Raw genomic sequence first — 24,947 nt, 5'->3', positions numbered from 1 at the left:
TACATTAGGAAGGTTTGTGGTCTAAACTCTTATGGGAGAAGAGGGTAGCCTCTCTCACATCCAAACTAGTAAAAGTGTATGACCAGCTGGAACTCATACATGTTCAACTCACCGTAAACAGGGTGCCATACCATGTCCCTGCAACATATAGATCCCCATCCATGTCACAGGAAACCCATACTACTTATCCCAATGTACTAGACTCCCTCACTGTTCAACCCAATATGATAATCATGTGCGATCTCAAATACCCCTCTATAGCTTGGGAATCCTACACCATTTCTAATGCACAAGCCCAGCAATTCCTAAACTATGTTAATACCAACACCCTGGAACAGTTGGTCCATTCTCCTACCAAGGGTACAAACATCCTTGACCTTGTACTCACAAACATGGGAGGGGGCTAGTATTCCTCACCCAAAATAATATCTTTAATTGTCAGATCTGATCATAAGGCAGTGTTACTTGAAATAAAAATTCAATCCAGGGATCCAGCAAAACCAAAAACCTTTAGGAATTATTTCAAGGCTAACTTCTTTCTACTTATTAACACATTGGCTAAATTCAGAGCACCCACAAAACCCAATAAACACCAAAGAATATACTGAGCTATTTACAAAATCTCTGTGCAGTCATATTGATAGCTGTGTAGACCAAGTTGTGCCCACTCCTATGCTTGGCCAATATTTTTTTTTCATTTATGCTATAACAGATTGATACTGTGATTCCACAAAGCTGGCTTGTCTTTTGGGTTTGTCTTATACTTAATAAGAGTGGGCACAGCCCCCTGACCAATCTAAACAGGCAGCTAGGAGGGTTAATTAATACTTCAAAGGCAAAATTTGAAGAATAAATAGCTTCTCATGCAAAGGACAACCACAAAGCTTTCTATAGCTATGTCCGTAATCTCAGAGGGAACTACACAGCAATGTGCAGAACTTATTGTAAATGGCATCACCCATACTGAACTGGAGGCCATTACCAACCATTTGGCTGACAGGTTCAGTTCAAATTTCTCCCACACCCCTCCTGATAGTCCAAAGGAAATACCACATAACACAACTCCCAACCATTACTAGATAAGACATTAATGTAATTTTCAAGGCCAAGAACAATTCAGTGATGGGTCCCGATAACATACTGGGATGTTTAATAAATAGCATGAAACTTGACTTCTCTGGTCCACTTGAATCACTTTTCAACTGGAGCCCTCAGTCAGTTTTTGTGTCCAAGGAATGGAAGATGGCTACAGTCATTGCCCTGCACAAAGGAGGTCCAACCACTGGTCTGGGTGACTACAGGTTTGCAAGTCTTACCAACCTCATATGTAAGGCCATGGAAAGAATCATCATGGATGTTATAAATTAGGATATAGGTAACTTGCAAACACTGGACTCATCACAGTTCACCTTTGCTAAAGGAAGGTCATGCCTATTAAATCTAGTGGATTTTTTGAGAGGGTCACCAAAACACTGGATGAAGGTAAGACTGTAAACACAGCTTACCGTGACCTGGCCAATGCTTTTGACACAATACCCCACTAAGGCATTATAGACAAGCTCACTAATTTAGGTAGAAACCATTTTATCACCTGCTGGATAGCCAACTGGTTCACTTATTGGACCCAGGAATTCAAAATAGGTGAGGACACCTCCACCAAGAGGCCAGACACTAGTGGAATCCCCCAGCACTCGGTATTGGGCATGCACCTTTTTGGCATCTATTTCTATGAAATGGAAACAAATGCTGAAGGTTTATGGCTGACTAAGTTTGCAGATGATTGCATGCTGGGGATTATCATCAAATCCCCTGCAGACACTAGCATTCTTCAAGAAGGTCTATCTCTGACTAATAAATGGTGCCAAAGCCATGGTCTTAAAAGCAGTGCTAAGAAATGCATAATTGTACCCTTTGGGAAATCAACCATCCCAGCTAATTACCTTGTTGATAATACAGCCCTAAGAGTTGACCCAGTGGTCAGGAATGTGGATACGCACATATACGGTAGCCTTACCTTTGACCACAATGTAGCCACGGTGGTGAAGAAATCCTTTTATGTTGCACAACTTATAAGTAAGGGTATGGCATCTAGGTATAAAGAGGTCATTATCCCACTGTACTCCACCCTTATCAGACCGATCATTGTACAATGTTCCCTTTGGTATGTACCTAACCAGGCATATGTAGCAATTAGAGTGACCTCAAAGGTTACTTACAAAAAGAATACAAGGTGTAATAAACCTGCCTTATGCAGAGCACCTTAAAGCCATTTCCCTCTACTCAGTCTCCTATGGATTCCTGAGTGTGATCTATGCCTGGCTTACAAGGCATCCACAAACTCCACACTTATGAATCTCCTACATATTCATTACTTAAAAAGTACCAGAAATACAAGCTCACAAGGGCACATAATTCTGTGAAATTGCAGAGACAAGCTGGGCTGCATGATAGTACATGGCTAAATTAGGAAAATATAAAATTCTGTTTTTATATGTTCTCCTCCAGTTGGGTTGAAAAGATGAGTACAAGTACACACACACACACACACACACACACACACACACACACACACACACACACACACACACACACACACACACACACACACGTGTGTGTGTGTGTGTGTGTGTGTGTGTATTACATATATATATATATATACACACACACACACACACACACACACACACACACACACACACACACACACACACACACACACACACACATACACACACACTCGTATACTGTATATATCAGTCCCTATCAAAAGCACAAAAGACCACACAACACCAACTGCAAAACATCTTGACTGGAATACCAAAAGTGGAAAATAACAAAACCCAACAACAATGCAATCCCCCTACAAAAGCTTTTGTCTGTGATGTTGTGCGGTTTTACCTTTGATGTGTGCGGGTTCATTGTTGTCAGGTTTCTTTATTTTGCACTTTTGGCATTTCAGTCTCACTGTCTTGCAGTTTATATATATATATATATATATATATATATATATATATATATATATACATACATATATACATAGTACAAGGTGCGTAAGTTCTTTAGTGTCTGCTAACAAACTTATAACTCATGGCCAATGAGAAGCTGAACCGTATCAACCAATATTGGTTGGAGATTTATATTACTCATGATTAAGTTATAACAGATCTAAGGACTTTCTAAACATGACAGAGACAGGATGGTCAAAAAGATTTGACTTATTACTGAAGGTAACAAAGTTCCTGATCTCTTGATCAGATTTAAGTGAAATAATATCTATATGGTATGCAGTGGTAATGCTAGATTCAATAAAATAAATTGCTAAATTTCTTGGCATTGAAGGTACATCCATGATTGGCAGATCTATTTGTTTGGTCCATACCTCTTATTTGTCCAGATTTTTACTTCATATTTTTGGTCTCTTCCTCATAAAATCTGTAATTTCCTGGCAAATCATTGAAGACTGAATTCACAAAATAATGGCAGGCATTTGAGGTTCAGAGTTCATAACCTTCAGAAAATGCATGGTAACAGAAACCCTTTTATTCTGATAACTTTCTACATTGATAAGACTAATATTTAAATATTCTCCCTATTGTTGGTCAATTTCCCCCATTATTTTTGGCTTTGTCCAGATTTCTTGTGCTAAGAGGTTGAGAGGTATAGCTTGGTCCATCTCAACTGTTTCTATATGCCTTTTGCTCAGTCCTCTTATAGGGTTAAACAAACAAACTAACTTCATTTCAGATTCTGAATGTCCCCTTTTGCAATTATGAGCAAACTTGGTTATATATACTCTCTTGATATCAACCTTCATGTCAGAGAAATATATGGCAATGTGGAAGACACCCAAGACAGACCCCTGTTAGTCATCAGTGGTAATTTGATTTCAACTAGAGTAAATATCCTCAAACGTCATGCTATGGGTTCTGATACATCTTACAGCACAAAAAGCTTAGATATGGTTCCTTACTTCGATCGAGCATCCCCATAATGGGTGACAGTAATCTGGGTAATTTTAACAATACCATGACAGTTTGTGATACTCAAAGGTGTCTGTCTTACAGTACAACACTATTTATTCAGTTAAGAATTCTATCAACAGCCATTGGTCTACTGTTTTTGGGATCCTAGGACTTCCTAACAAACTAGGTGTACAACCAAGATTTGTGTGCAAGAATAATAGAAATGTTAAAACTATTTTGGAATTAAGGAAAGTGTATGAAAAGATGTGGAGCATGTAAACAGTGCAGATACATCTTGGAAGTTAGCAGTTTTTCCATTTACTGTTTGCCTAATTTGATTTCTGTGAAAGGAAATTCGATTGTAACACCAAAGGGGATGTTTATATTGGTTTTTGTGCTTCTTGTCCAGTGTTTTACATTGGGAAGTCTAACGACCCCTTGTGGACAAGAATTTACCAACACTACTATGCCATCAATATAAACAAATTTTCTAATGCCCTTTTTAAATGCTATGTGTTGTGTGAGGATTTTAAAAAGTCTGAGTTTGTTATTTTACAAAAAGTTGATCACCCGGAAAGGGGTGGTGACTAGGAGACATTAGTGGAAAAGAGGGAATATCACTGGCAAATACTGTTGAACACTACTGTCCCCCCAGGTCTCAATGACTAGATAGCTATTAAGCCAATATTGAAAATTAGAGCTGATACTTTGAAATGGAAATAACCATTCCTTTGATGACTTATTATTTTTTAAGTCTCCCTAACAGTTTTCAAGTCTCCCTAGTCTTTCAGTTCTGCAATGCTTTAGTTTCTTTTGACAGTGCAGTAAACATTATTCAAATTAGCAATTTTTTATTTATGTATTGATATATATATATATATATATATATATATATATATATATATTTTTTTTTTTTTTTTTTTTTAATTTAAACATATGTGTTTATGTGAAGGAAAAATACTATTCATTTTTATCTAGTAGAATTGGTTTTCATATACAGTGTTATATTGAGTGTTTTGTATTATATTCTGGTTTGGTGTGTATCTCTTTAAGAATGTTTGTTTATTTTATCTGGCGTCTTTTTTGTTATAAAAGGAAGTAGATTAATGTTAATTTAATTCTGAAGAATTTCCTTTCTTATTTAGAACGAAAGCACTACATTGTTCAATAAATGGTCTGCTTATGCACTCCGGTGCAGTGTTTTTTGTTTTTATTAGTTGCTTTATATTTCTAGTTGTTTTGTTTTGAACTAGAGTAAATATCCCTAAACTTCATGCTTTGGGTTCTGCCTGATATCTAATTACCTATCTAGCAAATTTCATATGGATTAATGTTGAAAAACACAGCTGATAGTTGAACAGGCATGATCTGACTTTTACACATTGGTGTGCATCCCATAATCTATTGTTTATCAGCTATAGTACATCCCCAGCCTTGCAAATAATAATAGGGAGGCTAATTGTCCTTTACTCCCCAGGATCAGTAGAGGGATGGCCGTTTTTGTAAGGGCATAGCAACAGCTATCTTCTATACCCCAGGGATGTAACCAGTGGGCAGACACAGGTTGAAGACTTATTAATATTGCAACTTTGAGATATGGGATTGTCCAGGAGGAAGGGAATGCATAGTGCATAGGTACACTATGGATCATTGTAACTATAACTGAGCTTGTGCATTTGTGTAAGTGCGAAAGTTTTCACAAAGAATGAAGGCAATTTAGTAAGCATGGTAGTGTGTAAAATGAAAGAAGAATTTATTATTCAAAATAAGTATTTTCATAGAGTGTTGGGTCATTTGATAGATTAATATGATCAAAATGATGTGTTTTACTTCCATTGCCTTTTACATTTCCCTTTTATGTCTTGTGTTATTTAGTTTTATCTATGAGTTTACTTATTTTCTGTGCAATAGTCATGACTTTCAATGGCAGCTGTGAATAAAGGCATTCCAGAATTTTGTTTTATGTTAGGTGTCTTAAACTGAGGACCTTCAGAACAGCACAGCTACCGGGTGTCAGTTTGATAAACAAAGAAACAATTTAATGAAATCTGTCAGCCAAACTTTTTATTCATTTACTTTTGTTATTACTGTTTATTTTTCTCTTTTTCTTTATATTCTTCCATGATATCAGTCTGTTTCTTATGTCATTTGTGGTGCACTCTGTGTATGTGTTTTAAAAGCAGTTTTCAATAAAAACACCACAGCCCTTCATCAACTTTATGCCATGCCAAGAGATATCTGCCATATATCACAAGTAAGATAGACAAACGATTACTTATGTAGCTCCAACACATCTTTGTTTGTTGTTGACTACACAACAAAAATCATTACTCCATCAGTGTTTGAGAAGCTTTAGGTATGTGCCCAGGTATGTGAGAAGGTCAATGACATTGTTGAATCACTAAAGCAAGCTAATTATAAAAGCACAGTCAGTCATCAACAACTTGCACTCATCGAAACTTGCTTTGGCAAGTGCTGCATATGTTTTCTGGTTCAGTCTGGGTCAGCCCACTTCCAGTGACTCTTTTGGCTTTATAACAAGGTTCAGACTTGCAGCTACTTCAATTTACATATCATATAGTAAGTAGAACAAATGGATATCAATAACCCATATAACTTTTTTCACAAGATGAAAATGAGTGTGGAGTTCTTTGCTGGGCCTTGGTGATGTAGGTATTCGACAGAACTTAACAGAGCCTCAGAAAACAGGTGTGGTTACATTTATCAAGGAATGAATGCACGCAAACAGTTTTGCTTCAGCTTTACTTCAGCTGCTGTTTTTCTAAAAGTGATTGCATAAACCATGGGTAATATGCCTGGTGTTGCTTGCTATTCACATGACATCATTGTCATGAGTCAAACTAAAGAGCATTTCATGAATATACAGAAAACTTTAGAGATAATGCAGCAGACTGGCCTTCTGCCAGTTTTTGTCAGTCAATAGCCATATCTACTGATAGATTCAGTATTCATTCAAATGATGAAATGGAGGGACCATTATGTACATATGAACACTACACAATGTTCTACAGATGTACACATTCATGGATATTTTGTGCGTTAAAGCATTTTGTATTGTTTCTGATAATCCATTAAATGTATTATAAATTAACTATTAAATAAATGTGCTGTAGAAGAAAATCTGTGTTAAAGCAGTTCAAGACACGTTTGTTTCTGCACGATATGCATGATTTGCACATCTAATTTTACCATGCATGGCTTTTACTTAATCACTCTTTCATGCTGTTTATTACATTTCATTTTACTTGATAACTAGGTAAGTGAAATTTTTCAAGAGACCCTTTTGACCCATGAATTGAGCCAAAGGAAACCAAGCACCATAAATCACACATGATAAATCACACAAGTACAATACAGCCATACCCCATAAATTACATACCCTGGTAAAACAGTATGGCAACTGAAAAAATAACTTGCTTTCATTTAAGTGATAATGAATAAATATAAATTATTTATAAAAGACAAAAATACAGGTCAGTGCACATGATTAAGAGCATGAAATGTTAATGCAAAATGCCCATAACAAACACCATGTTTATAAGTATACAGATAACAGACCACCTTGGGCCATATGTCAATGAATGACACTGTAGTCATGACATCAGACTTGAGGACATTTTTTTCTGGGTATTTTATTTAAACGAGTTACGTAGCTGCCCACTGATCAGCAGTTGGTGAGAGCTGGGTCAGATGGCTGTGAACATGGCTGGGCAGGCCCAGGAATCCCAGACATGCTGTGACGGCATCCTGGGAATACCTCTCCAGCACTTCTCTGCAGAATGAGTTCAGTTCCTACTTCTAGAAATTCTTCTGCCATATACATACATACAGGGACATGTAGTCTGAATCAAACAGATTCAAGACTGCAGTGGCTGAGGTGTTACCAAGGAGCTATAGCCAAATGTTGGTCTGTGCTCAACATGGCATCATCCTAGGTCCCAGTGATGGATAGAAGTAGAGATGCCAGGTTAAATAAACAGGCCTTCCATGATATGTTAGCAAGGAAGAGGGGTTTATATTTGACTCAGTAGCATAGCTAAGGTGGGATGAATGAGCCAATCTCTCCTGGCACTGTCTTGTCTGGGGTGCAACTCACTCATGTAAAAAAAAAAAAAGTATTTTTAGTCAAATACTTTTTTTTACTTCTCTTTAAGGGAAATGGCAACACATACATCCTAAACAGACATCTGAGATGTTCTTACATGCTTCCCACACTTTCCTAAGTCAACTAGCTTTGAAACTGTCTCGGAAAGACCTGTGATAGGCAGCACAGGTAGAGGGGAAGTGCCATAGTGCAACAAAAGAGTGTCCTGGGCTGTATCATTGGCACCTATAGTGAGCTTATGGATGTAGTGTTTTCCTAATTGAAATCACTCACTGCAGGTGCATTTGGTGTGGGGAAAGAGATTACGTCAGAAAAAAGCAGGGTTACTTACTAGTTCATTTAGGTGCTTGTGCATACTTGGACAGATTGCTGAAGGGGTCTTTGAGGAAATGTTTCATTTGGTGCTTGTACATACTTGGACAAGCTACTGAAGGGGTCATTGGGGGAAACATTTCATCATTTTAGTGCTTGTGTATACTTGGACAGATTACAGAAGGGATCATTAGGGGAAAAGTTTCATTTTGGTGCTTGTGCATACTTGGACAGACTACTGAAGGGATCGTTGGGGGAAATGTTTAATTTTGGTGTTGGTGCATACTTGGGCAGACTACTGCAGGGATTGTTGGGGGAAGTGTTTAATTTTGGTGTTGGTGCATACTTGGGCAGACTACTGCAGGGATTGTTGGGGGAAGTGTTTAATTTTGGTGACATTTGAGTGTTTGTGCATACATGGACTAAGTACTGAAGTGATCATTGGGGGAAATTATTTATTTTTATGCCAGAGAAATGCTTGTACATACATGGACAAATTACTGAAGGGATAGCCATGACATTTAGAAAAACAAAGCAAACAATACAGCTACACTACTTGGTAGACAGCAATACAGCAAAACCAAGCATAATTTTAATGTATATTATTCTTGATTTTAAAAGAAAAATATAGTAAATCCTTCCACTATGCCTCATTGAAGATTAAACCCCATGATGATCAGAAACATTGAAATTTAAGTGTTTTTTTTTTTTTGTAGGAAGGGGCAGGCTGCCCTGCATTCCCAATGTGTGGTCAAGCCACCCACACCTTCCAAATTTATATTACTAGTTTTCTCTTGGTCATTTGAAAAAAAGTAACATATGTCTCTTCCTTTCATGAAAGCAGTGTCTGGGGGGCATACCTCTCAACTCCTTAGCACAAGAAATGTGGACAAAGCCTAAAATAATGGGGTCAAGGCCCAAAACTAAGGACAGGTTTTTAAATATCACTCTTCGAAAGTTTAAACTTAGAAAGTTGCTAGAATAACAGGATATTAGTATGTATTTTCTGAAAGAAATGAAGTTTGAAACATAAATGTATGTCATTATTTAAGGAGCAATCCTTACTGATTTGTGAGAAAACCACAAGTTTTGTGAAGTGAAAATCTGGACATTCTGCAAAACTCTGGACAGTTTTGAGGTATGATCAAGAGCCAGGGCTAAATATTCAGCACATGTTACTTAATACTTGAAAGTCCATTTGTTGCTTCAGTGAACTAAGAAAAATCAATCAAAAATGAGGCCTCAATGTACTCTGTATTCTTAATTTGCATCTTGAGGTCTCCATTAGAGTACCTTGAAAAAAATCAAGACTGCAGATTTGCAGAATAGCAAATTGGGCTTCCTGGAGTATTATACTGTATGTCTGAGCCAGAGACTCGCATGGGGCTTTGGAAACCTTTCTCCCTCCTATGGTGTTTACACAGCTAAAGAGTATCATAAAATATGAAAGGTATATGTAATGCAGTTTACAAATAGTTATTGGATTTGATATTAAAGATTATACTGAGCTTTTATAAAATGAGTGTTTTAATTAAAATGAAGTTAATTTTAATTCATATTCAGAGAAGCTAGAGTGCTGAAAAACAGGCTTCATCCAGTAGCCGGGCCTCTGACTCAGGAGAAACAATATAGATTCCATTCTGGCTGCAGAAATGTGGATTAACTCTTTGTTCTAAAACATATACTGGAGGAGTCATGTAGGTCTACCAGTACTGTCTGATTGTGTTTTATTGACCTGGGGAAGGTATATCACCACGGACCTTGGAGTGAGTTGGGGGAAGTGCTACAGGTCTATATGGTCCTGGGACCACTACTGTGTGCCATTCTGTCACTATATTTGAGGGGTGAGAGCTGTGACTGCATTCTCAGCATTAAGTCAAATGTAGTCAAGATGGATGCAGGACACCTGTAAGAGCATGCCAGTCTCCCATTTTGTTTGTGAGTTTCAGGATCAGGATACCTAGGTGAAGCTAAGGTCTGAAGAGTATTCTGTTTGGGGTTGTAAGGGTGGTAGCTTTATTATTTACATATGATATTGTCCTATTAACTGTAAGTGACTATGATCCCCAGCATACAATGGGGTGATTTCCTGCTGAGTGTAAAGTGGCTGGAATGGAAATCTATATCTCCAGAGTTCATACATCTCCTACAGAAACAGTGGATTTCCACACTGCATGTGAGGAGCATGCAGCTACTTTATGTGGGGGAGTTCACATATCTTGGGGTTTTGTTCATGAATGAAGGGAGAAGAAATAAGAAGGTGTTGCATGCGGCCATGAGGTGAAGTGAGAGCTGAGTCATAGGACAGTTTATCAATCTATTTCCCCATTCTGGCCTATGGATATGAGCTTTGACTAGTGAAAAAAGGATGAAGCTACAGATGCAACCAGCTAAAATGAGGTTCCTTTGCAGTGTAGATGGGCTCAATATCCATCACAGAGAGAAAATAACTCACAGGTGCAGGGGTGTCTGTGTGCTCAGTCATTTGTTTTTGGTAACTGTTGAGAGATGTCAGTTGAGGTGGCCTGGGAACCACATGAGCATGCTCCTGACTGCCTCCAAGGATGAATAGATGGACAGAATGACACATGGGCTGAAATTAAGTAAGGTGGTAGGTAAATGTAGAACATCAAATGCAATAAAACAATGTAAATGAATAGCCAAACAATGAAGTATATGGTGATGTCTACGAATGGAGCGTAAACAGACTAGATGAACAGAATGTATCATGTTACCATATCTAGAACAGTGTTTCTGGTGAGAGATAGGTGGCAAATAATGGTAGCTTGTTCAGATGATATATAATAGAAGATATGGAAACATGGGAAGGAGTTTAGGAATTATATAGAGTGAAATAATGGTGCAGAAAGCTAAAAATAATAATAGACTTGAGAAAAGCAAGATGCATAAAAAGGTATAACTAGTTGATGGGAGTTAGTATTGTTTAGAGGGATTTAACTAGTATCCCAAATGCACTTACAGATTGTATTTTTGAGCAGGGAAATTTTAACTTATACTGAATGGTTTATTCCACACTTTGAGAATGAACAGAAAAATTAACATATTCTTCATATGTATTTATGATAATTAAATGGAGCTATAACCATGATTCAAACTGAGGAATAACAATTATTTTTTTGAGTTCAAAACTCTTGAGTATACATTTGGCCAGAAATTTTAACTGAAAAGGCCACTGTTGACAGTTTTCAGCACCATGAATAGAATGTTGGGAGGCAGCTATTGGTTGCCTTTTAAACCTGCACCTTAATTGTATTTACTTATAAATCGAAAGCTGTGTAATATTTGAAAGACATTTATTTTCAAGGGAATGTCTTTTCATAATTTCTTGCATCTGGAGAAAATGTGATGGAAGACAGAAGTGAAGCCCTCAGTATACAGATCATACCTCTCAACCTCTTAGCACAAGTAATCTGGACGAAGCCAAAATAATGGGAAAACAAAGGTCCAAAAATAGGGACAGATTTTAAATATTGCTCTTGTAAACTTAGAAAGTTGTTAGAATAATACAATTTGTATTAGCATGCATTTTCTGAAGGATATGAAATCTGAAACTCAGGTTTCTGTCATTATTTAATTCAGTCCTCAGTGGGTTGCCTGCAATACACACATTTTATGAGTAACAGACTAAAAACATGAGGCCAAAACCTGGACTTTCTGTAAACATCTGGACAGTTGAGAAGTACGATACAGAGTCTTGCAATGGCCTGTGCAAACAAGAGACTCATGAATAGAACAACAGATAACTGCACTTAACATTTGGATTGTTTCATGTTTGCAGATAATTCAGAACTTGTTTTATTAGAATGTCAAAAGTGAAACTGAACCTTGTTCTACTTACTGTTGGCCGTTTGAACTAAGTGTTAATTACAGGCAGGGTGTTGCATGCATACAATTAATAGATGCACATTATATACAGCTGCACACACACACACACACACACACACACACACACACACACACACACTGAGTATGCCACCAAAGAATTCCACAGTTAAGAACTCATTAAATACCATCTCTACCCTCTATGTATGTATTAATGTTTTATTGTTCCATGTGTAAGAGCCTCCACCATTCAGAAAGCAGCAGGAATTAGCAAAAAAAGGGATAAAACATTAGGGGGCAACAGACAAGAAGACAATCTTGTGCTAATGAGAGCTGCAAACAAGATGGATGCATAAATAACATATTTACAAAAAAGGGACTAAAAGTGATTGCACATAGCAAAAGATGACTTTCAAAGCAATTATTTAACACCTTGGGTAGTGATATTGTTTAGCACAAGCAACTAAAGTTAGTGAGTATGCAGGCACTATTATTTTTGAAAAACATATCCATATGTTTTTGCAAAGCCAACTTATGAATTAAAGCTTAAGAAATATATCAATGATCCTTTGTCATATACTGGAACAATCAATCTGCAGTGAATTTGCATGCATTAAAATCTATGTTTTCCTAGCAGGATGCTATCAATATGCAGGAAACTATTATAAATAGGAAAGGAATAGTATTCAGCAATTTCATTGCAGGCAAGAAATTTCACTAAAAAGTGAAGAAGTTATTAGTGAATGATGAAACAAGTGAATAGGATGAATTTTTGGGACATAATGAATGGAGCAAATAAAACACAGCAATTTTCTCATATTGCTGGGGATGAATTATTATGGAAGTATTACAAACAAGTTGTGGCTGCTTAAACAAAAGAGACAAGGTAAATTTCATTTCAAGTAAGTAAGTATTTATTTATCGATTGCATTTGTTTACGGGATAGTCCAAGTGGGCAGAAAACCAACCCTTTTCAGTCAATGCCCAGGTTGAAAAGCTCCAGAAAAATTCCTACAAAGTATCACTAATTAATAACAGCATCATGGAATGAGCTATGAAACTTTTTCTTGGGAGAAAGGCTGTGAAAAAAATATTACATAAAGAACATAGTAAACAGAGTTACACAAGTAATTAACAAATACACAACATTTCAATAGCGTATCATTAATTAATAGCAGAATCATCTGAAGAGCTGTGAAACATATTTGGAAAAGAACTTGGTAGAAGTAGAGAAGAGGAGGAAAGGGAGAAGTAGTGTTTAGGAGTGCGACAGAATGTTTTAGGAGAGGTAGAAGGAAGAAGAAGGATAGCTAGAGGTCAAGGAAGGGATTTTGGACCAATAACTAAGGGTATAGTGCTTGTAAAGAATAGAAAATAGTAAGGAGCCGGACATTTATCATTCAGGAGTTGTGCAGGTACAGAGCCAGGTATCGTTTAGGTATTAGCTTTCTTATGCCTTGAAAAAGTTAGTATTAAGTATGTTTCTTAAAGTCAGAGGAAGGGAGTACCAAATTTGCCCAGGAAAGAGGATAACACAGTGTCACCAACTGAGTTGTTCACTTTTTTAGCAGTTAATAACATTTTGGCAGTGGCTCTCATTTGTCTACTTGGGTTATAAAGTTGGAGAATATTTTTCAGACCAGGACATTTGTCTGTTTAATGGATAAGTTTATGGGAAGTGACTAGATGGGAAAGTGTAAGGTAATGCCTTAGCTCTAACCAGTGAAGTTTTTTAAGTACAGATAGCGACGTGTTCTATGATGATTAGCAGCAAATTTTGCCACCTTATTATAGCTCAGTTCCAAGACTGAGTGTTGTGCGGATTGAAGGTTAATCAAGATGAGTGCAGTGTAAAGTAATGTAGGAATGAGAAGGTTCTGAGCACTTTTCTAGCATTATCTGTAAGGTATTGTTTGAATCTGTAGAGTGCACCTAACTTTTGGTAGGTGTTTTTTTTTTAATGCTTGTGTTGTGTGATGATCAAATTTTAAGCTTTCGTCAATAATGACACAGAAACTTAGTTTGACTTACTAGGTCTATTTCAGTGCTGTTAGATGAAGTGATTTTGAAATTATTTTTGTAGTCTTTTAAATACTTTGGGGTAAATAAGATCCGTTTTGTTCTTTTAGGGTTAAGGAGCAACTATGTATCAGGTAGCCAGGCCTCTATGGTGGACAAAGACTCTTGGGTGAGTTATTTTAATTTATCTATGCTTTTAGCAGAACAGATAATTGTTGAATTATCTACATAGTGAATGACAGTGGCTTGTTTAGAATTTAAGAGTGGATCATTAATAAATATATTGAACAACAGGGGACATAAAATGGATCCTTGAGAGACATTCACTGTAAATGGAAGAAAAGAGTAGAAGTCATTTTGCCTTTTTACTGCCTGCTGTTTATTTTACAGGTAGCTGGAGAACCAAAATAGTGAAATTTCATGTATTCCTAGTCAAACTAGTTTTGAAGCAATTGCTGGTGGAATACCATGCTGAAAGTTTTGTATAAATCTAGAAAAAGTGCTGAGACTAAGTTCCCAGAGTTTCTATATTAGTTAACAGATGTTATAAAACGAAGGAGAGCTGTACATGTACTATGAAAGGGACAGAATCTTTACTGTGTAGGGGAAAGGAGGCCGTTGTCGGTGAGAAAACTGAGTAGCTGAGACTGACTACACATCTCCGGAGATTTTGAGAAATGAAGACAGTGTGGCTAGAAGACTGAAGTTTGGGAGCTCATTTGAGTTTCCATGTTTATGGAGAGGAATAATGTAACACCTTTTACATAGGGTTCAACTTCAGACATATGTTTTTGCAATGGAGCAATTAATTAAGTTAGAAATAGGAAATAGGAAAAGCAATTAGAATTTACTTGCCCATGGAAGGGTTGCAGCTAGTAGGATATTACTTCATTAAGCTGGTATCCATCATAGCCATTGTTTAATGTTGATTAAAATTCTTCTTTTTAAATGGAAATGGTCAGGTTCGAATTAATAAATACAAATAAATTCAGCTTTGCAGAGTTTGCTTTTTGTTACGTTTGAAGTAAAACTCCCATGAAAAATTGTTGTAATCGAAAGGATAAAAGCTTAAATGAAGAAAGTAAATGCAGAAGCCTGTTCTTCTTTTTGAAATCATTCTTTATTAGATGCAGATGAGCACTTATTAGAGATCCGCCTCTAATAAACTGATGATATAGTAGTCACTTCACATGCATTTAAAATATTCAATTACAGTACATTAACTATTGATGACAGATACTTTGCCATGTTTGGAAAAGGATTTACATTTGTGCCTACACAAAGGTTGGAGGTAGGTGAAATAGTACTTGATTTGAAGTTGTATGTTAGAAAATTAAATTTTAAGGTCGTGTTCACTGATGGTGATTGCCCTCCCTGGATGCATGCTCCACATTTTGTTAAGAAAAGTACTTTCAATTCCCCCTTGCACCCCACTATTAGTTTGTTTGGGAAATTATGTGCATGGGATATTCGTAAATGGCATTCGCAGAACAAATATAGGTGGAAGGGTAATCTGACTCTAGATGAGGAGACCCTTATGAAAGACATTATCAATAATAAAGAAATTAGAATCATGAAGCCCGACAAGTGAGAGGGGGAATTGTGTTCATGCATGCCACTGATTATTCTAGCAAGATATTTATCTTGCTTAACAATGAACAACAATACTCTCAAGCATCTGAAAATGAGATTCATGTGGCATATGGAAAAATAGATGCCTTCCTATATAATTTATTAACAGAGGCTAGGATTGATAATGAAGGTTCTAAGTTCTTAAGAGTAAAATATCCTTTGGTACCTAATACATTTGGTATTTCCAAAGTGCGTAAGGATATATTCAACCTGCCTCTTTAGCCTACTGTGGCTGCAGGTGGGTCTAAAACTCACCTGTTACCGGTTTATGTTGACAGAAGAATCAAAGGTTTGCAGTCCCTATTTAGCTATATTTTAAAGGATTCTTGGGGCTTCCTTGATAATGTTTTTAGTATATACTGATGTTAAAGATTTATTCTCCTGTATACCAAATGACATAGGTTTGGAATAGTTTAGAGAATTTGTCTGCACATAGAGCAACCTTGGTAATGGTGAAGTCAATATGGTTATTTATGGAGATAATTTTGAACAACAATTTTATGTTCTTTGAGGCTGAATATTTCAAGCAGGTCAATGACATTGCTATGGGTGCTGCTTCTGCCCCCCCCCCCCATGCAGATATCATTATATGGTAGTAGGAACAATATTTAAGGTTTGTAGATGATACTTTTTAAATTTGAAATGGGGGTGGGGTGCTTTTAAAAGAGTTTATCAATTTTATTGACAATACCATCAAGTTTCTGAAGTTTACCTACAATTTTTCTATTAAAAGTATCAATTTCTTGGATATACTTTTTATTAAGGATTTTAGCTCTTTTAAGCTTAGGTTTAAATTGTATAGGAAGCCAACCTTCTCTAACAGCTATTAGCACTTTAATATTTGCCATCTATTTAAGCAAAAGCATAGTCTGGTAATGGCTCAGATAGTGCAATTGGCAATAATTATATCTGAAGATCTTCAGGAGGAAAATGGGTTTTTGAAACACCTGCTTAGTGAGAGAGGATGTCAAAAAAAGTTGCTGGACAATGTACATAATGAAATTCACAGGGAAAGAATATCTAAGTTTTACACACTTCCAGGAAAGGGCCTTTTGGGTGATAAGGTAGGTGCCAATAAAGCTGATGAAGATCCCACTTTTAATATACCATTTCAGAATACTTTATTACTCAAGTATGGTCAAGAGAGTAAGTAACATTATAAGAAATGTAGTTAAGGAAAATTGGAAGATTTTTGAAAGTGACCCTGAATTAGTGGAAAAGGTGGAGGTCTAACTCTTTTACTTATAAGAGATGTAATGATCTAAAAAAAAAAAAAAAAACAGAAAAAAAAAAACAAGTTTTAATAGTGGAAGTTGTGGTGGGGGGTTAGGTAAAGATACTAGGAAATGTGGAGCATGTAGGCAGTGTGGCTTTATCTATGAAAGTGATGTTATTAGATTAGCAAGCATCAATTATATTTTTCTGTTTTATCAAACTTTTAATTGTAAAAGTGCAGGGGTGGTATATTTAAGCAATAACCAATGATGTTGGTTTGATATATTGAAGATTTACTCATGGTTGGTGTGGTTTAATCATGACGGCGAAGTCCGAGTGATTAAATAAAGCCAACTTTGGGTAAATTTCAATATACCACAACCACGGAGTCGGTTATTGCTATTATACAATGACATTATTTAAGAAAAAAATACGTACTTTTCTTAAATAATGTCTGTATAATGCCTCCATGCTGCCCTTCCACATTTTTCTGGTATCCTGGCTGTTTTTCTGATGTACTGTGCATGCTTATGGGACTTGTGTTCTCATGCCTATGCAGACGTAGCAATAGAGAAAGGAAGGTCTCTGTTGTTTTTTTTTTTTTTTTTTTCTCTTTTTATTTAATTGAAAATAAGAAAAGAAATTGGGAGACTTTTTACATTCAGGAGAGCCTGGACAGACAAAATAAAAGGGTAATCAGGTAAGTTTCTTTAGTTTTGCCAAACGCACCTGATTATCCTTTTATTTTTGTCTGCACCATTTCCCTTGTTCACTTCAGGTCTTTGTTTTCTTTTTTTTGTGCAAAAAAAGAAAGAAAAAGTAAAAAAAATATGAGATATACTAATGGGAAAAAGTCCGGGTGATCTGATCTTTTTCCGTTAGTATATTCTCAGATTTACAACAGGCACACTGGTTGGACTAACCAGTCAGCGTGCTCATTTTTAAATATTAATGGCCAGTCATTGTATAATCGGCTTTTTGCAATTTTTGTTTTTCCTACAAAAGAGGATTTATGAGCTTTAGTGTGATGTCAATCATAAAAGGGAAACCAAAATAGACTTAGTTTTTCTTGTGTGGGAAATAAGAAATATTATTTTTTTCTCCTTGATCAGGTGACCAGGAGCCCAAGGGGTTGTCCTTGGGAGTACACTGCAGAATATAGGGAGCTGCTTTGGCAGATACTTTTAAAAGCCAGTAAGAAGCCAGGGTTGAATGATGCAGTTTCTATTGCAAGTGTATTAAAACTCAGGGCAGCGAAACTGTTTATTTATTTAGGTATGCTTATGTCACCTTTTATGTTCTTAGAACAGTCCCCTGGCTTCTGTGTATGTATAATGCTTTTATACATCCTTACATTTGTGGTTTTAAAAAATATTTCTCTCTATTTAACCCTTTTTTTTTCATTTGAATTTATAAATAAATTTAAAAAAAAATACTTATACTGGTGACAAAGGAACGCATCCAATTATCTGCGGTCTCATCTAACAGCCTTATTTTGCCCTGCACCCTCTCTCAAGGAAGCAAGAAAGTATGTGGTTGACTACATCCTGTTTGTAAAACTGACTACCATCTACTACTTGCTTCAGGGGTTATAAAGTAAGCTACGAGCCTGATCAGCCAGCAGCCTTTACTCCCCACTCTCCTATCTACCCTGTATCCAACTAACCTCCTCTACTTCATAATAACCCCCTTTAATAGCTATCACTCATTCCCTGGTTCTAAACCAGCTAGCTCCCTACATACGTACCTGCAGTACTAGATCTGCCTACTAGGTGGCACCCTCATCCCAACCCTTATCTCCTGCTTATCCCCCTGTATTTTCCTCTGTAATTGCACTAAACCCCTTAGGTCCTATACCTGCTCTTATTTTTGTCACTTACCCTTTACTTCAACTGTATACTCTTACCTGTTTTTTTTAGCTCATAGACTCCTGATATATCTCTGATCTTTCCCACTCCTGACTCACCTACTTATTTTCAGCTACCAGCATTGCTGATAGTTTCTTCTCTAGATTCTCCAGCAGCCTTTACTCACCCCCTATCTATCCTGTATCCAACTAACCTCCTTTACTTCATAATAACCCTCCCTTTAATAGCTATCACTCCTTCCCTGGTTCTAAACCAGCTAGCTCCCTACATACTTAGCTCATAGACTCCTGAAATATCTCTGATCTTTCCCACTCCTGACTCACCTACTTACCTTCAGCAACCAGCATTGCTGATAGTTTCTTCTCTAGATTCTCCTTCACTTGTCTCTACCCACTCTGTTTGCCCTGAAGGCTCACTCTGCTCCCCATACCCTACCCCCAATTCCCACCCACCCCCAGGGGGTCCTACTCTTATACCATCTAACCACACCCCTTACATCTTCCACCAATCACAGCCCTTCCCCTTTGTTAATTACCTCCAATTCCCTCATTTCATTTACCACTCCCAATTTCTACCACCACACCCTACACCTATTTCCTACCACACTTAGCATATCTCCAAGCCTATAACAAGAACCTAACAACATACTCTTTCAGATGTATAATCTACCCTCCCCAGCCCTCTTACAGAGGTTATTCATACTTACACTTCTACCACCCCTAACTTTAGCTTACCTGCTAACTTCCTATGAACACCCAATATATCCACACTTTCTCCACCCCAATATGCTATCTACCTCTCCTTCTCTACCTATTCTCACTAACCATGTTAACATAACATCTATACCCAGCTATCTACTAGCAAAATACCATAGGATAACCCACATTAGATATGACTCTCCCAATCCCAGAAAGTCTCTAACTCTATATAGTAAGTTCCCAAATCTTAGATTTCAAACACTACTACTCTCTTTAAAAGATGGAGACATTCACCCAAACCCAGGCCCAATAACTGCTACTACCACTCAACTCCACAACCCCAAACCCCATCCTATCCATTCCTTTACTAAACCACCTAACTCACTCTTATTAGCTCACCTCAACATACGTAGCATTAATAACAAAGTTGCACAACTCCATGCTCTCCTGGAAGTCTACTCTTTTGACATTCTTTGTTTAACAGAAACTTGGTTAAAACCTGCAATTAAAGACAATGAAGTTATCCCACCTGGTTATAATATTTTGCAACTTGACCGTACAACCAAAAAGGGTGGTGGTATAGCTATCCTTTTTAAATCTGGGCTACCGATTACTACCTTCGACTATAAACCACCTCAAGACTCCAATGCTGAAATTCTTATTACCAAGCTTCAACTTAACAAATTCAAATCCATTTATATTATCTGTACCTATCTTCCTCCTGGTAATAACATTGCCACAATAGAGAATATCCTCTGTTGGCTATTCCAAAAATTTACCTCAAGAAACCATATTCCTAGGTGATTTTAACATTGATTAGAAGTGTTGTAGCAGTACCCATCTTACAAGCCATATTAACTTTTTTGGTTTTTCACAAACCATTACCTCCCCTACCAGGATAAACAAGACTAATAAGAAAGAAAGTACCTTAGATTGGATTCTCATAAATAATCATCTCCAGACATATGAATCTGGAACCCTCCCTGATGATGTAAGTGACCATTCACTAACCTACATCATCAGTCTTAAAACCAATCTACCTAACCCAACCATATCTAGAACAATTAGAACCAAGAAAAACTTCAACCTCAATCTCTTCCAAAGGGAACTAAGAGCTTGTAACTGGTCTCCCTTAAAATACCTCCCACTGGAGGAAGCTGTTAATTACTTTAATTCTAACTTCCTAGCCATACTAGACCATCATGCACCAACCTGCTCTATAAGAATGAGAACTAAATCTGCCCCATGGCTTTCAAAAGAAACCAGGCAAAAATCAAACTCAGAAATAAATACTGGAATAAATCTCGCTTAACTAAAACCCAGTAGATCAACAAAACTTCAGGCAACTAAGAAACAAAACTAAAAAATCTGTACTGTCTGACAAAAGAAACTACTAACTACAATTCCAGCAGACCCACCATAATCAACCACAAAAGTTCTGGGCAAGTATTAATTAATTATTACACCCAGGTCAATCCATCACACCAAACCCACAAGGCACAGACCAAGAGAATCCCAAGCAGACTGCTAATGCCTTTAATACCTTTTTCACTGAGGCTATTCAAACCCTTGCCAGTCAGTTATCCACTCAGGACTTACCTATATCCAACTCTATCACTAACCCACCCCTCCATTTCTCTTCCAACCAGTCCCAACTACATATATCCGTGCCCTTATCCAAAAACTGAAACCATGCACTTCTTCAGCAGACCAACTACCCGCTGAATAGCAGCAAAAGGCAGCCAAATCTATTGACTACCCCATTTCCATTCTTATTAATAGAACCATCAATGAAGGACACATCCTTAGAATATGGAAGGTCTCCCATATTATCCCCCTTCATAAGGGAGGAAATTCCACTGAACTCTCCAATTACCATCCCATTGCCCTACTGTCTCCCATAGCAAATATCATGGAAAAATGCATCCATAAACAATTGCTAGACCACCTAATCCAAAATAACTTACTTTCCAACTCTCAACATGGTTTCAGACCTTCCCACAGCACTACTACTGCCCTCCTTTCCTTCACTAACTGTATCAACAAAAACAGCAGCCTCAATATGCTTTCCTCTGCACTGTTTATAGATCTGTCTAAGGCATTCGATATGGTAAATCACCAGATACTTATAAATATCCTCAAATCTCTGTCACTAGATGCATTAGCTATAAAATGGTTCCAATCCCATCTGGACAACAGACAACAGGCCGTGCTTTGGCATAACATTCTACCTACCCATCTGCCTGTTAACATAGGGGTCCCTCAAGGGTCCATATTAGGACCTCTCCTATTTTCTATATTTATCAACGACCCCCACCTAGCAACCCCCCAAGCTACATGCATACAATATGCAGATGATTTGACACTCATATGCTCAGCCCCATCGATATCTGAACTTCACTCCCTTATCCAAAAGGTCTTTAACACAGTTGAACAATGGTTTACTCGATGCTGTCTCCTTCTAAACCCCCAAAAAACTAAACTCTTCCTTTTCACTCCTACTTGTAAGTCCCCCCCAATAGACTTCGCAGTAACATCCAGTAACAGTACTCCCATATCCCTAGACCCAACTACCAAACTACTAGGTATCACCATAGATAATAACCTTAACTTTGACACCCATATTAACAATACCTTAAAATCTGTTAATAGAAAACTGGGCTCTCTCTACAGGATCAAACCCTTTCTCTCTCCTGCAGCAAGAATAACTATTGCTCACACTCATCTAATTTCCACTCTCATCTATGCCTCACCCATATATACTAATCTCTCTAAAAATAACCTTAATAAAATGGAAAACGCTTACAATAACATAGCCAGATTTGCTACAGGCAACCCTTTCAGAACCCACCACTGTATTAACCTAAAGCAATTAGGATGGCTTGAATTTACAAAATCAGCTTGAATTCCACCAATTTACCATTGCCCACAAAACCCTTTACCATCCTACCAATACCCCTATGCTATCTACCCTCATTATCCCCTACAACAGTCTAAAGACCTTACGTTCATCACATAAACTTCATGTAAATATTTGTAAATCAAACAACAGGGCTGGGGCTCTCTTTTCTCTAATAATGTTGGAAAATCCTGAAACCTTCTTCCTAGTGAACTTTCCTCTATATCACTCTTTAAAAACAAACTGAAACTTTTCCTCAGAACACACTGGTTGTGCCCCTGTACTAAACCTGACTGATCTACTACCTCTCTTACTTGGATCCACCTACTCTCCTCTTCTCAGTAATCTTGTTTCTTTTTTAGAAACAACTGACCTAGACCTTTCTAGATATTTTTACTCACATCTTCTTAATTTCATTAGTGAGACTAGTTTTACTCTTACACTGCATATTACAACTCCTACTTTTTCTTTATGTCAACTTGTTTACTAATATATTGTATAACTCAGCTACTATCTTTTTACATGTTGTATTGCAACTACATTTAATGGTGCTGCAGTAGCGTTGTCGCCTCATAGCAAGACGTTGTCCTGTTTGATTCTCAGCTAGAGCGTCTTCTGTGTGGAGGCATGCGTGAATGAGTGTGCCTTTGTTGAAGGTTGTGCATCAGGGCTGGTAACTTGGCACGTACAAATCCACTACCAAACATTAGCGGACCGGAGTTCCGCTTTGGCAACCCCTAACCAGGATAAGCCGAAAGACAACATTGCAACTATATTTGTATTGTACTAATTGTATCTGTATATTTAGCACTATGCTATGAACAAACAACCTCTGTGATTATTCCCTGTTTTGTACCTGCAATGTGCAATATACAAATTAATCTTTTGTATAAGTGATTGTATTTTGCTTCCTCGGAGCTTATCTCCACGGGCCTCTACTGAAAATGGACATATATCCAGTTAGACTAGCCCGGTCAACAAATGTAAAATAAAATGAAATAAATAAATAATAAGTTTATATTTATATGTATATTTACATTTATATTTATTTTGGATTGTACTTTGTGGTCTTAGTTATGCATTTTCTAATTATGTGCTTTTTAAGTATTTTTGAATCATTTTAATGGTTCCTCAGAACTTCTAATTTTTAAATGCTTAGTTTTAACTAAGACATATGATATACAAATGCATTCACATTGATTGGATGGTTGATTAATTAAATAGGGTATTTAAGTGGGGTTTATAACGGCTTATTCAGTTCTGATGAAGTCCCATGCTTAAGGACAAACGAGCTAAACTTTTTTTGAATAAATACAGTCTGTGTCACTGAGTACTCTTGGCTGGTTATTTAGCCAAGTTCTCTGTTTATTTGTTTTATTTCTTGGCTGTTACATGTTTTGGTTTTCATAAAAAATGACAGAATTTTTCTGAGGCTCACTGGAGATAATCTGTGATGTTCGAGGGAGAGCAGGATTTTAATCTGTCCCTTTTCACAGTTAGTTAAGAGAGCCCCTACTGAACTCAAGTAATGGTTCCTTCAAGAAAATATATCCCTGGTATGATCTAGTTGAGGTGTTGACCTCAGTCACTGGCATTATCTGGTCAGTGGAACAGTGCAGGCATCAATATGGTGACCTGCTAAGCAGAAACCCTGATGATGTTTGTATTTGGGAAGCTGAGATTAGGCAACATCACACTGAGGGGGTATTGTAACTTCACAGTACTGTGCTTTCTTTTCTTTTTTCTGTTTAGGGTTGCTACTGGCAAGTATCTGATAAGGTCATCTTAGGAAATATGTGCAGGCTACTATGTGGATTTTCACAATCATTTGGAGGTGGTGGTTCTAATTAATAACATATGACAACTACAACTGATTTGGATTTCTGTATGGGGTTGTTATGGGGTGGGGCTATACTTCACCATCTCACAGTGCCGCCACACTAACTGGTGTGTCCCCATGGTACATTACAGAATGCACAGGCATGGCACACACTCATCTGATGCCTGTTGCATGGCTAATGGGATATATATATATATATATATATATATATATATATATATATATATATATATATATATATATATGCATGGGACTGTGACTTGTATCTATTGCTCTGGCATCTTACCTTACATTTATCACAATTTGCTAAGGTGCCCTTTCTCTTTGAAAGTGAACAGAATGAGAGCGTAACTGTGTCACCTATTGCAAGAGGCAAGAGAAGCTAGAAGCCAGCCACTGCTAGTTCTACTCACAAATGCTGACTTGAGTTTTAAATATATCCAGTCCATATCAGGATAGTTTGCTTATAGCAAACTTCTACTGTGTTTTCACAGTGCAGGTCCAGATGATAAATTTGCTGTGCAGGCAAACAG

This window comes from Protopterus annectens, chromosome 1.part0 (genome assembly GCF_019279795.1).
Source record: "Protopterus annectens isolate FY-2018-M chromosome 1.part0, PAN1.0, whole genome shotgun sequence".
Lineage (NCBI taxonomy): Eukaryota > Metazoa > Chordata > Ceratodontiformes > Protopteridae > Protopterus > Protopterus annectens.
The sequence above is the reverse complement of the archived record's forward strand: the minus strand, read 5'-3'. Positions refer to the sequence as shown.